The 14560-nt window shown below is 40.2% G+C and overlaps 1 protein-coding gene across 1 annotated transcript in view; it reads right to left on the minus strand.

The window, feature by feature from the left end:
- The window catches only part of Ryr3 (ryanodine receptor 3), a 410215-nt gene that overhangs the window by 152069 nt on the left and 243586 nt on the right, over window positions 1-14560 (minus strand).

Below are 14560 nucleotides of genomic sequence, written 5' to 3' on the forward strand. Positions count from 1 at the left end.
AGGCCATCCTCTGCTACATATACAGTTAGAGCCATGGGTTGCTGCTCCATGTGTACTCTTTGGTTGGTGGTTTAGTCCTCAGGAGCTCTGGGGGGGGCTGTCTGGTTGGTTGATATTGTTGTTCTTAGGGGAGTAAATTATGTGCATTATATCACAACAAAAATAGAAAAATCCAATGCATTTAAAGCCAAGAGATATGATAAAATTTCTCTAAAACTCTGGGGGATGCATTTCTAAGAACTAGGTAGAGAGAACCCAAATATTCCCCCTGACCAATAATTATAGAATTAAAAATTAATCTTAAGCCAATTTTTTCTAAAAAAGGGGATAATCCAAGGGTCCAGGTGCAGCACAGAGCTTCTACTTCTTTTAGATAAATAATTCAATAGATTTAGAATCAGAACCTGCAGTCCACATTTCTTTGCAAGTAATCAAAAATATGACTGTGAGAACAAACCAGTCAGTTTCTAGGTTTCCCCAACTCCAGTAGGAGGAAATTGACAAACCTGTAAGCTCTGTGGTGGCAGGTGCCTATAATCTAAACATGCTGGAGGGTTAGGCAGAAGGATTGGGAATTCAAAATGCACAGAGAGCTTGCAGGTAGCCTTGTGCTACATGAGATTTTGCTTTTCAAAATTTAGTTAATTAATTAATTTTAACCCTGAATAATTTGTAAGCCTATAAGCATTTAGAAAGATATAAAGGCACAAGAGAGTCCTCTGAGGCATGGGAGAACCCTCCATGGCAATGAGGGTACTTGTATTACACACCATGGTAATGCATGGTCTTTGCGTGCCACTTGGGTAGTAGGGGTGGGGGTGGGGGTGGGTCTGGGGGTGGAGGTGGGGTCCTGACTCAAGCTTTGAATCAACAATAGCTACTTGAAGTCAAAAGTCAAGATGTTAAGGTTATAATGGTCAAAAAGAAGCAAGCTAAAAATTAGACTGGCAGTGGTCTGTTTGTTTCTAGATTACCAGACACAGATCTCAGTTTGTGATTTCATAAGATTCTGGATTTTTGCCTACTTTTCACCAGAAATTAGGGACAAATACCAGCAAACAACTTTTACTTAAAATTTAATTGCATGTGGAGGTCCTTGATCCACTTGGAGTTGAGCTTAGTACAAGGAGATAAGAATGGATCAATTCACATTCTTCTGCATGCTGACCTCCAATTGAACCAGCACCATTTGTTGAAAAGGCTATCTTTTTTCCACTGGATGTTTTCAGCTCCTTTGTCAAAGATCAAGTGACCATAGGCGTGTGGGTTCATTTCTGGGTCTTCAATCCTATTCCATTGGTCTACTTGCCTGTCACTGTACCAATACCATGCAGTTTTTAACACTATTGCTCTGTAGCATTGCTTGAGGTCTAGGATACTGATTTCCCCAGAAGTTCTTTTACTGTTGAGAATAGTTTTAGCTATCCTGGGTTTTTTGTTATTCCAGATGAATTTGAGAATTGCTCTTTCTAACTCTATGAAGAACTGAATTGGAATTTTGATGCGGATTGAGTTGAATCTGTAGATTGCTTTTGGCAAGATGGCCATTTTAACTATATCAATCCTGCCAATCCATGAGCATGGAAGATTTTTCCATTTTCTGAGGTCTTCTTTGATTTCCTTCTTCAGAGACCTGAAGTTCTTGTCATACAGATCTTTTATTTGTTTGGTTAGTGTCACACCAAAATATTTTATATTGTTTGTGGCTATTGTGAAGGGTATCATTTTTCTAACTTCTTTCTCAGCCTGTTTATCCTTTGTATAGGAAGGCTACTACACTGAAACTAGTAGAAAAGAAATTGGGGAAGACCCTTGAGGACATGGGCATAGGGGGAAAGTTCCTGAACAGAATACCAATAGCTTATGCTCTAAGATCAAGAATTGACAAATGGGACCTCATAAAATTACAAAGTTTCTGTAAGGCAAAGGACACTGTCAAAAGGACAAAACAGCAACCAACAAATTTGGAAAAGATCTTTACCAACCCTACATCTGACAGAGGGCTCATATCCAATATATACAAAGTACTCAAGAAGTTAGACCCCAGAGAACCAAATAACCCTATTAAAAATGGGGTACAGATCTAAACAAAGAATTTTCACCTGAAGAAATTCAGATGGCTGAGAAGCACCATAAGACATGTTCAATATCATTAGTCATTAGGGGAATGCAAATCAAAACAACCCCTGAGATTTCACCTCACCCCTGTCAGAATGGCTAAGGTTAAAAACTCAGAAGACAGCAGGTGTTGGCAAGGATGCAGAGAAAGAGGAACACTCCTCCACTGTTGGTGGGATTGCAGGATGGTACAACCACTCTGGAAATCAGTCTGGCGGTTCATCAGAAAACTGAGCATGACACTTCTGGAGGACCCTGCTATACCACTCCTGGGCATACACCCAGAGGATTGGATATACCCCCCTTGGATATATACCCCAGGCATGCAATAAGGACACATGCTCCACTATGTTCATAGCAGCCCTATTTATAATAGCCAGAAGCTGAAAAGAACCCAGATGCCCCTCAATGAAGGAATGAATACAGAAAATGTGGTATATTTACACAATGGAATACTACTCAGCAATTAAAAACAATGAATTCATGAACTTTTTAGGCAAGTGGTTGGAACTGGAAAATATCATCCCTAAGTGAGGTAACCCAATCACAAAAGAATACACATGTAATGCAATCACTGATAAGTAGATATTAATTAGCCCAGAAGCTCTGAATATTGAAGATACAATTAGCATATCAAATGATTGCCATGAAGAAGGAAGGAGAGGGCCCTGGTCCTGGAAAGGCTTGATCCAGCATTGTACCAGGACAGAGAAATGGGAGGGGGGTGATTGGGGAATGGGTGGAGAGAAGAGGGTTTATGTGACATATCGGGAGGGGGTAACCGGGAAAGGGAAAAGCATTTGGAATGTAAACAAAGAATATAGAAAATTTAAAATAAAATTAAAAAAAATTAATTGCATGGGAGATCTTTCCATCTTCTGAGATCTTCAATTTCTTTCCTCAGAGACTTGAAGTTCTTGTTATATAGATCTTTCATTTGCCTGGTTAGAGTCACACCAAAGTATTTTATATTATTTGTGGCTATTGTGAAGGGTGTCATTTTCCTAAGTTCTTTCTCAGCCTCTTTATCCTTTGAGTATAGAATGGCTATGGATTTGTTTGAGTTCATTTTATATCCAGCCACTTTGCTGAAGTTGTTTATCAGGTTTAGAAGTTCTCTGGTGGAATTGTTGGAGTCACTTAAATATACTATCATATCATTCTGCAAATACTGATACTTTGACTTCTTCCTTTCCAATTTGAATCCCTTTGACATCCTTTTGTTGTCTAATTGCTCTGGCTAGGACTTCGAGAACTATATTGAACAGGTAGAAAGAGAGAGGGCAGTCTTGTCTAGTCCCTGACTTCAGTGGGGTTGCTGCAAATTTCTCTCCATTTAGTTTGTGGATTGGCAGGGTTAATACAGTAAAAATGGCCATCTTGCCTAAAGCAATCTACAGTTTCAATGCAATCCCCATCAAAATTCCAACTCAATTCTTCATAGAGTTAGAAAGAGCAATTTCCAAATTTATTTGGAATAACAAAAAACCCTAGATAGCGAAAACTATTCTCAACAATAAAAGAACTGGCAGAATCACCTTCCCTGACCTCAAGTTCTATTACAGAGCAATAGTGATAAAAACTGTATGGTATTGGTACAGAGACAGGCGGGAAGATCAGTGCAATAAAATTGAAGACCCAGAAATGAACGCATACACCTATGGTCACTTGATTTTTGACAAAAGAGCTAAAACCATCCAGTGGAAAAAAGACAGCGTTTTCCACAAATGGTGCTGGGTCAACTGGCAGTCAACATATAGAAGGATGCAAATTGATTCATTCTTTTTTTTTTATATTTTTATTTTCTATATTCTTTGTTTACATTCCAAATGATTTCCCCTTTCCTGGATCCCCCCTCCCCATATGTCCTATAAACCTTCTTCTCTCCATCCATTCTCCAATTACCTCCCTCCTTTTTCTCTGACCTTATATTCCCCTCCAATGCTAGATCAATCCTTTCCAGGATCAGGACCTTCTCCATACTTCTTCATGGGAGTTATTTGTTATGCAATTTGTGCCTTGGGTATTCAGGGCTTCTGAGCTAATTAATATCCACTTATCAGAGATTGCATTCCATGTGTATTCTTTTGTGACTGGGTTACCTCACTTAGGATGATATTTTCCAGATCAAACCATTTGCCTAAAAATTTTGTGAATTCATTGTTTCTAATTGCTGAGTAGTATTCCATTGTGCAAATATACCACATTTTCTGTATCCATTCCTCCTTTGAGGGGCATCAGGGTTCTTTCCAGCTTCTGGCTATTATAAATAAGGCTGCTATGAATATAATGGAGCATGTGTCTTTATTGCATGCCGGGGAATCCTTTGGGTATATGCCCAGGAGAGGTATGGCGGGGTCCTCCGGAAGTGTCATGTCCAGTTTTCTGAGGAACCGCCAGACTGATTTCCAAAGTGGTTGTCCCATCTTACAGCCTCACCAGCAGTGGAGGAGTGTTCCCCTTTCTCCACATCCTCGTTGCTGGGGAGATGACTCAGCAGTTAATAGCACTGACTGCTCTTCTTAAGGTCCTGAGTTCAAATCCCAGCAACCAAGTGGTGGCTCACAACCATCTATAATAAATTGATTCATTCTTATCTCCCTGTACAAAGGCCAAGTGTAAGTGGATAAAGCACCTCCACATAAAACCAGATACACTGAATCTAATAGAAGAGGAAGTGAGGAAGAACCTGAAGCACATGGGCACAGGGGAAAATTTCCTGAATTGAACACCAATAGCTTATGCTCTAAGAACACCATAAGAACATGCTTATGCTATTGACAAATGGAAACTCTTAAAATTGCTAAGCTTCTGTAAGGCAAAGGAAACTTCCCACAGGAAAAAACAGCAAACAACAGATTGGAAAAAGATCTTTACCAATCCTATAGCTGATAGAGGGCTAATATCCAATATATACAAAGAACTCAAAAAGTTAGACTCCAGAGAACCAAATAACCCTATTAAAAATGGGGTACAGAATTAAAGAATTCTCAACTGAGAAATACCAGATGGCAGAGAAAGACCAAAAGAAATGTACAATATCCTTAGTCATGAGGGAAATGCAAATCAAAACAACCCTGAGATTCCACCTCACACCAGTCATAATGGCCAGAGCAAGATCTCAGGAGACAGCAAATGCTTTAGAGGATGTGGAGCAAAAAGGAACACTCCTCTACTGTTGGTGGGATTGCAAGTTGGTACAAACACTCTGGAAATCAGTTTAGCAGTTCCTCAGAAAATCGGACATAGCACTACCTGAGGACCCAGCTATACCACTCCTGGGCATATACCCAGAAGATGCTACAACATATAATAAGGACACATGCTCTATTATGTTCATAAGCAGCCTTATTTATAATAGTCAGAAGCTGAAAAGAACCCAGATGTTGAACCCAATAGAGGAATGGATACAGAAAATGTGGTTCATTTACATAATAGAGTACTACTCAGCTATTAAAAACAATGAATTCATGAAATTCTTAGGCAAATGGATGGAGCTAGAAACTATCATCCTGAATGAGGTAACACAGTCACAAAAGAACACACACGCTGATACGTGGATATTAGCCCAAAAGCTCTCGGAATACCTAAGATAAAACTCACAGACCACATGAAGCTCAAGATGAAGGAAAACCAAAGTGTGGATACTTTGATCTTTATTGGAAAGTGGATCAAAACACCCATGGCTCACAGCCAATCAATAGAATGAGAATAGGGTCCCCAGTGGAGCAGCTAGAGAGGACCCAAGGGTCTGAAGAGGTTTGCAGCTCCGCAGGAGGAACAATAATATGGACCAACCAGTACCCCCAGAGCTCCCAGGGACTAAACCACCAACCAAAGAGTACACAAGGAGGATCCCACGGCTCCAGCTATATATGTAGCAGAAGATAACCATTTCAGACATCAATGAGAGGAGAGGCCATCGGTCTTGTGAAGACTCGATTTTCCAGAATAGGGGAATGCAAGTCAGGAGATTGGGGTGGGGGGGGGGGAGTGAGCAGGGGAGAGGGGATGGGATAGGGAGTTTTCAGTGGGGTAATGTAGAGAGCCTTATTGAGGTGCCAAGCCACCTGGGAGGAACTTAACAATGTGAAATTCCTCTCCCAGCCTTTGCGTGGGAACTCCTGTGTTAGCTATAATCCCCTCCACCTAGAGTGGAGCGCTCAGACCAAGGTGAAATCTTGAAGTTCTTCAAGGACCTGCAGTTTCCTGAGAAACACTAGCCATATGTGGAGCAACTGAACCAGTTCTGCTGAGAAGCTTCCAGCCTTTTCCCCCTGCCTATTTATATTGGGAGTTCTTCATTAAACTTTGAGACCTTTAATAGCAGTGTTATCTTGGTCTCTGTTTCTTTTTGCCACCTTCCCATACATCCCCAGCTTCCCTTTCAGGTAACCCACTCGATGTAACTGCAGGCAGTCACAGGGTAATGTGCAAAGGGGTTAACATTTGAAATGTAAATAAAGTGAATATCTAATAAAAAAATTTAATTGCCCAGCCCAGCAGTGGTGGCACATGCCTTTAATCCCAGCACTTGGGAGAGGCAGGTGTATTTCTGAGTTTGAGGCCAGCCTGGTCTACAGAATGTTTCATACAGCTAGGGCTATACAGAGAAATCATGTCTTAAAATACCAAAATAAATAAATAAATAAATAAATAAATAAATAAATAAATATTAATAGCTCCTCTGATTTTTACTTTGATGTTTTGTGTATCAAAAACTCTCCTCAATGGACTAATCAGGAAAACAAAAACTAAACAGGGACACAATAAAACTAATTGAAGCATTGGACCAATTGGACTTGACTGATATTTACAGAACATTTCACCCTAAAACAAAAGAATATACCTTTTCTCAGCACCTCACGGTACCTTCTCCAAAATCGACCATATAATTGGTCACAAGACAGACCTCAACAATATAAAAAGATCGAAATAATCCCATGCCTCCTATCAGATCACTATGGAGTAAGAGTGGTCTTCAATGGCAACAAAAACAACAGAAAGCCCACATACACATGGAGGCTGAACAATACTCTACTCAATGACACCCTGGCCAAAGAAGAAATAAAGAAAGAAATCAGAGACTTTTTAGAATTTAATGAAAATGAAGGCACAGCATACCCAAATCGTTGGAACACAATGAAAGCAGTGCTAAGAGGAAAACTCATAGCCCTCAGTGCCTCCAAAAAGAAAATGGAGAGAGCATACACTAGCAGCTTAGTGACACACCTGAAAGCCCTGGAACAAAAAGAAGCCTATTCCCCCAGGAGGAGTAGAAGACAGGAAATCGTCAAACTCAGGGCTGAAATCAATCAAGTGGAAACAAAGAGAACCATACAAAGAATCAACGAATCCAGGAGCTGTTTTTTTGAGAAAATGAAAAAGATAGATAAACCCTTAGCCAGACTGATCAAAGGGCAGAGAGAAATTATCCAAATTAACAAAATTAGAAATGAAAAGGGGGATATAACAACAGAAACTGAGGAAATTAAAAAAATCATCAGATCCTACAACAAAAGCCTATACTCAACACAACTGGAGAATCTGGAGGAAATGGACAATTTCCTAGACAGATACCAAATACCAAAATTAAATCAGGACCAAATAGATCATCTAAACAGTCCCATAACCCCTAAAGAAATAGAAGGGGTCATAGAAAGCCTTCCAACCAAAAAAAGCACAGGACCAGATGGCTTCAGTGCAGAATTCTATCAGACCTTCAAAGAAGACCTTACACCAATACTCTTCAAACTATTCCACAAAATAGAAACAGAAGGAACCCTACCCAATTCCTTCTATGAAGCCACAATTATGCTGATACCAAAACTACACAAAGATCCAACAAAGAAAGAGAACTTCAGACCAATTTCCCTTATGAACATCGATGCAAAAATACTCAATAAAATTCTTGCCAACTGAATCTAAGAACACATCAAAACGATCATCCACCATGATCAAGTAGGCTTTATTCCAGGGCTGCAGGGTTAGTTCAATATACTGAAATCCATCGATGCAATCCACTATATAAACAAACTCAAAGAAAAAAAACCACATGGTCATTTCATTGGATGCCGAAAAAGCATTTGACAAAATTCAGCATCGTTTTATGCTTAAAGTCTTGGAAAGAACAGGAATTCAAGGCCCATACCTAAACATAGTAAAAGCAATATACAGCAAACCAGTAGCCAGCATCAAACTAAATGGAGAGAAACTTGAAGCAATCCCACTAAAATCAGGGACTAGACAGAACTGCCCCCTTTCTCCTTATCTTTTCAATATTGTACTTGAGGTACTAGCTCGGGCAATTCGACAACATAAGGAGGTCAAAGGGATACAAATTGGAAAGGAAGAAGTCAAATTATCATTATTTGCAGATGACATGATAGTCTACCTAAGTGGCCCAAAAAACTCCACTAGAGAACTCCTACAGCTAATAAACAACTTCAGCAAAGTGGCAGGTTATAAAATCAACTCAAGCAAATCAGTAGCCTTCCTATACTCAAAGGATAAGCAGGCTGAGAAAGAAATTAGGGAAGTGGCCTTCACAATAGCCATGAACAGTACAAAGTACCTTGGGGCGACTCTTACCAAACATGTGAAAGGTCTGTATGACAAGAACTTCAAGACTCTGAAGAAGGAAATAGAAGAAGACCTCAAAAAAAAAAAAATGGAAAAACCTTCCATGCTCATGGATCAGCAGGATAGTTAAGATGGCCATTTTGCCAAAAGCAATATACAAATTCAACACAATACCCATTAAAATCCCAACTCAGTTCTTCATAGAGTTAGAAAGAGCAATTCTCAAATTCATATGGAATAACAAAAAACCTAAGATAGCTAAAACTATTCTCAACAACAAAAGAAATTCTGGGGGAATCAGTATCCCTGACCTCAAGCAATACTACCAAGTAATAGTGTTAAAAACTGCATAGTATTGGTATGGTGACAGGCAGGAGGATCAATGGAACAGGATTGAAGATGCAGAAATGAACCCACACACCTATGGCCACTTGATCCTTGACAAAGGGGCTGAAAACATCCAATGGAAAAAAGATAGCCTTTTCAACAAATGGTGCTGGTTCAACTGGAGGTCAGCATGCAGAAGAATGCAAATTGATCCATCCTTGTCTCCTTGTACTAAGCTCAACTCCAAATTGATCAAGGACCTCCACATAAAGCCAGACACTCTGAAGCTAATAGAAAAGAAACTGGGGCAGACCCTTGAGGACATCGGTACAGGGGGAAAGTTTCTGAACAGAACACCAATAGCGTATGCTCTAAGATCAAGAATTGACAAATGGGACCTCATAAAATTACAAAGTTTCTGTAAGACAAAGGACACCATCAAAAGGACAAATCAGCAACCACCAAATTGGGAAAAGATCTTCACCAACCCTACATCAGATAGAGGGCTAATATCCAATATATATAAAGAACTCAAGAAGTTAGACTCCAGAAAACCAAATAACCCTATTAAAAATGGGGTACAGAGTTAAACAAAGAATTCTCACCTGAAGAACTTCGGATGGTGGAGAAACATCTTTAAAAATGCTCATCTTTACTAGTCATCAGGGAAATGCAAATCAAAACAACCCTGAGATTTCACCTTACACCAGTCAGAATGGCTAAGATTAAAAACTCAGGAGACAGCAGGTGTTGGTGAGGATATGGAGAAAGAGGAACACTCCTCCACTGCTGGTGGGGCTGTAAGATAGTACAGCCACTGTGGAAATCAGTCTGGCGGTTCCTCTGAAAACTGGGCATGTCACTTCTGGAAGATCCTGCTATACCACTCCTGGGCATATACCCAGAGGATTCCTCAGCATGTAATAAGGATATATTCTCCACTATGTTCATAGCAGCCCTATTTATAATAGCCAGAAGCTGGAAAGAACCCAGGTATCCCTCAACAGAAGAATGGATGCAAAAAATGTGGTATATATACACAATGGAGTACTATTCAGCCATTAGAAACAATGAATTCATGAAATTCTTAGGCAAATGGATGGACCTGGAGAACATCATACTAAGTGAGATAACCCAGTCCCAAAAGATCAATCATGGTATGCACTCACTAATAAGTGGATATTAGCCTGGAAAACTGGAATACCCAAAACATAATCCACATATCAAATGAGGTACAAGAATGGAGGAGTGGCCCCTGGTTCTGGAAAGGCTCAGTGTAGCAGTATAAGGCAAAACCAGAAAAGGGAAGTGGGAAGGGGTGGGTGGGAGAACAGGGGGAGGGGAAGGGGCTTATGTGACTTTTGGGGGAGTGGGGGACCAGAAAAGGGGAAATCATTTGAAATGTAAATAAAAAATATATCGAAATCTCCAGGTCCTGCAAGAGGCAAGAGGGGCTTCCGGGCAGCCAGTGGGGAGAAGTCAGTGTGCTCTGGTGAATCCAGCGGGCCCCAGCAGGAGCCTTAAGGTGCCTGCTTTGGGATCTGAACAGCCTGGGCCACAGCACTAGGTCTCCAGGAAGTGCGGGAGACCTGGTGTGCACCCAGAGGCAGTCTGGGAATGCACAGCTTGCTCCGGTGGCACTGAGCTTAGGTTCCAGTCCTGAGGCCTCTGGCGGGAGCCCTCAGATCTCTCCGCTTCCGGATCCAGATCAGCCTGGGCGGCAAGGCCACATCTCCAGGTCCTGCAAGAGGCAAGATGGGCTTCAGGGTGGCCAGCGGGGAGAAGTCAGTGTGCTCTGGTGAATCCAGCAGGCCCCAGCGGAAGCTTTCAGGTGTCTGCTTCAGGATCTGAACAGCCTGGGCAACAGCACCCTGTCTGCAGGCAGTGCAGGAGGTAAGCTGTACACCAGAGGCCACCTGGGAAGGGGCAGCTTGCACTGGTGAGTCCAGCATTGACAAGACCAACTAACACCAGTGAGAACTAGATGGCAAAAGGCAAACGCAGGAACGTCACTAACAGAAATCAAGGCAATATGGCAACATCTGAACCCAATTCTCCTTTACCAGCATGTCCTGGATACCCCATCACACCAGTAAAACAAGATTTGGATTTAAAATCACTGGTCATGATGCTGGTACAGGAACACATGAAGGACATACTTAAAGAAATTCAGGAGAAAATGGATCAAAAGTTAGAAGCCCTTGCAAGGGAAACACAAAAATCATTGAAAGAAGTCCAAGAGAATACAAAAGCCAATAAGGAGGAAACGCAAAAAAACACTTAAAGAAATACAGGGTAACTTTGGTCAACAGGCTGAGGTCATGAAAGAGGAAACACAATAATCTCTTAAAGAATTACAGGAAAGCACAAACAAGCAAGTGAGGGAGCTAAGCAAAACCATCCAGGATCTAAAATCAGAAGTAGAAACAACTAAGAAAACTCAAAGGGAGACAACTTTGGAGATAGAAAGCCTTAGGAAGAAATCAGGGGACAGAGATGCAAATATCAACAACAGAATACAAGAGATAGAAGAAAGAATCTCAGATGCTGAAGATTCCATAGAAACCATGGACTCAACAGTTAAAGAAAATGCAAAATGCAAAAAGCTTGTAACCCAAAATATCCAGGAAATCCAGGACACAATGAGAAGACCAAACCTAAGGATTATAGGCATAGATGAGAGTGAAGATTTACAACTTAAAGGGCCAGCAAATACCTTCAATAAAATTATGGAAGAAAACTTCCCTAACCTAAAGAGAGAGATGCCCATGAATATACAAGAAGCCTACAGAACTCCAAACAGACTGGACCAGAACAGAAATACTTCCCGTCACATAATAATCAAAACCCCAAATGTACTAAACAAAGAAAGAATATTAAAGGCAGTAAGAGAAAAAGGCCAAGTAACATATAAAGGAAGACCTATCAGAATCACAGCAGACTTTTCACCTGAGACTATGAAGGCTAGAAGATCCTGGGCAGATCTCATGCAGACTCTAAGAGAACACAAATGCCAGCCAAAACTACTATATCCAGCAAAACTCTCAATCACCATAGATGGAGAAACTAAGATATTCCATGCCAAAACCAAGTTTACCCAATATCTATCCACAAACCCAGCCCTACAAAGGATAATAGGAGGAAAACACCAATACGAGGAGGGAAACTTCACCCTGGAAAAAGCAAGATAGTAACCTTTCATCAAACCCAAAAGAAGTTAACCAATCAAAAAAAAATAACGTCAAAAATGATAGGAACAATCACTCTTCCTTAATATCTCTTAACATCGATGGACTCAATGCTCGAATAAAAAGACATAGACTAACCAACTGGATACGTAAACAGGACCCTACATTTTGCTGCTTACAGGAAACACATCTCAGGGTCAAAGACAAACACTACCTTAGAGTAAAAGGCTGGAAGACAATTTTACAAGCAGATGGTCTCAGGAAACAAGCTGGAGTAGCCATTTTAATATCAGATAAAATTGACTTTCAAACCAAAGCCATCAAAAGAGACTCTGAGGGACACTTCTTGCTGGTCAAAGGAAAAATACAACAAGAAGAACTCTCAATCCCGAACATCTATGCTCCAAATGCAAGGGCACCCTCTTTCGTAAAAGAAACTTTATTAAAGCTCAAAGCACACATTGCACCTAACAAAATAATTGTGGGTGACTTCAACACTGCACTTTCCTCAATGGACCGATCAGGAAAACAGAAACTAAACAGGGACACAATGAAACTAATTGAAGCTTTGGACCAATTAGATTTAACACACACACACACACACACACACACACACACACACACACACACACACATATAACATTCTATCCTAAAGCAAAAGAATATACCTTTTTCTCAGCACCTCATGGTACCTTCTCCAAAATCGACCATATAATTGGTCACAAGACAGACCTCAACAAATATAAGAAGATCGAACTAATCCCATGCCTCCTATCAGATCACTATGGAGTAAAAGTGGTCTTCAATAGCAACAAAACAACAGAAAACCCACATACATGTGGAAACTGAACAATATTCTACTCAATGATACCTTGGTCAAGGAAGAAATAAAGAAAGAAATTAAAGACTTTTTAGAACACAATGAAAATGAAGAAACAACATACCCAAATCTATGGGACACAATGAAAGCAGTGCTAAGAGGAAAACTCATAGCCCTGAGTGCCTCCAAAAAGAAAATGGAGAGAGCATACACTACCAGCTTAATGACACACCTGAAAGCCCTGGAACAAAAAGAAGCCAATTCACCCAGGAGGAGTAGAAAGCAGGAAATCATCAAACTCAGGGCCGAAATCAATCAAGTAGAAACAAAGAGAACCATACAAAGAATCAACAAAACCAGGAGCTGGTTCTTTGAGAAAATCAACAAGATAGATAAACCCTTATCCAGACTTACCAAAGGGCACAGAGACAGTATCCAGATTAACAAACTTAGAAATGAAAAGGGAGATATAACAACAGAAACTGAGGAAATTAAAAAAATCATTAGATCCTACTACAATAGCCTATACTCAACACAACTGGAGAATCTGGAGGAAATGGACAGTTTCCTAGACAGATATCCGACACCAAAACTAAATCAGGATCAAATAGATCAACTAAGCAGTCCCATAATACCCAAGAAATAAAAAGTGTCATAGAAAGTCTCCCAACCAAAAAAAGCATGGGACCAGATGGCTTCAGTGCAGAATTCTATCAGACCTTCATTGAAGACCTAACACCAATACTCTTCAAACTATTCCACAAAATAGAAACAGAAGGAACTCTACCCATCTCGTTCTACGAAGCCACAATTACACTGATACCAAAACCACACAAGATCCAACAAAGAAAGAGAACTTCAGGCCAATTTCTCTTATGAATATTGATGCAAAAATACTTAATAAAATTCTTGCCAACTGAATCTAAGAACACATCAAAACGATCATCCACCATGATCAAGTAGGCTTCATCCCAGGGATGCAGGGATGGTTCAATATAAGGAAATCCATCAATGCTATCCACTACATAAACAAACTCAAAGAAAAAAAAAACCATATGATCATCTCATTAGATGCAGAAAAAGCATTTGACAAAATCCAGCATCCTTTCATGCTAAAAGTATTGGAAAGAACAGGAATTCAAGGCCCATACTTAAACATCGTTAAAGCAATATACAGCAAACCGGTAGCCAACATCAAACTAAATGAAGAGAAACTTGAAGCAATCCCACTAAAATCAGGGACTAGACAAGGCTGTCCTCTCTCTCCATATCTTTTCAATATAGTACTTGAAGTTCTAGCTAGAGCAATTAGACAACATAAGGAGGTCAAGGGGATACAAATTGGAAAGGAAGAAGTCAAATTATCACTATTTGCAGATGACATGATAGTCTACTTAAGTGACCCAAAAACCTCCACCAGAAAACTCCTACAGCTGATAAACAACTTCAGCAAAGTGGCTGGTTATAAAATCAACTCAAGCAAATCAGTTGCCTTCCTATACTCAAAGGATAAGCAGGCTAAGAA

This window comes from Apodemus sylvaticus, chromosome 5 (genome assembly GCF_947179515.1).
Source record: "Apodemus sylvaticus chromosome 5, mApoSyl1.1, whole genome shotgun sequence".
Taxonomy (NCBI): Eukaryota; Metazoa; Chordata; class Mammalia; order Rodentia; family Muridae; genus Apodemus; species Apodemus sylvaticus.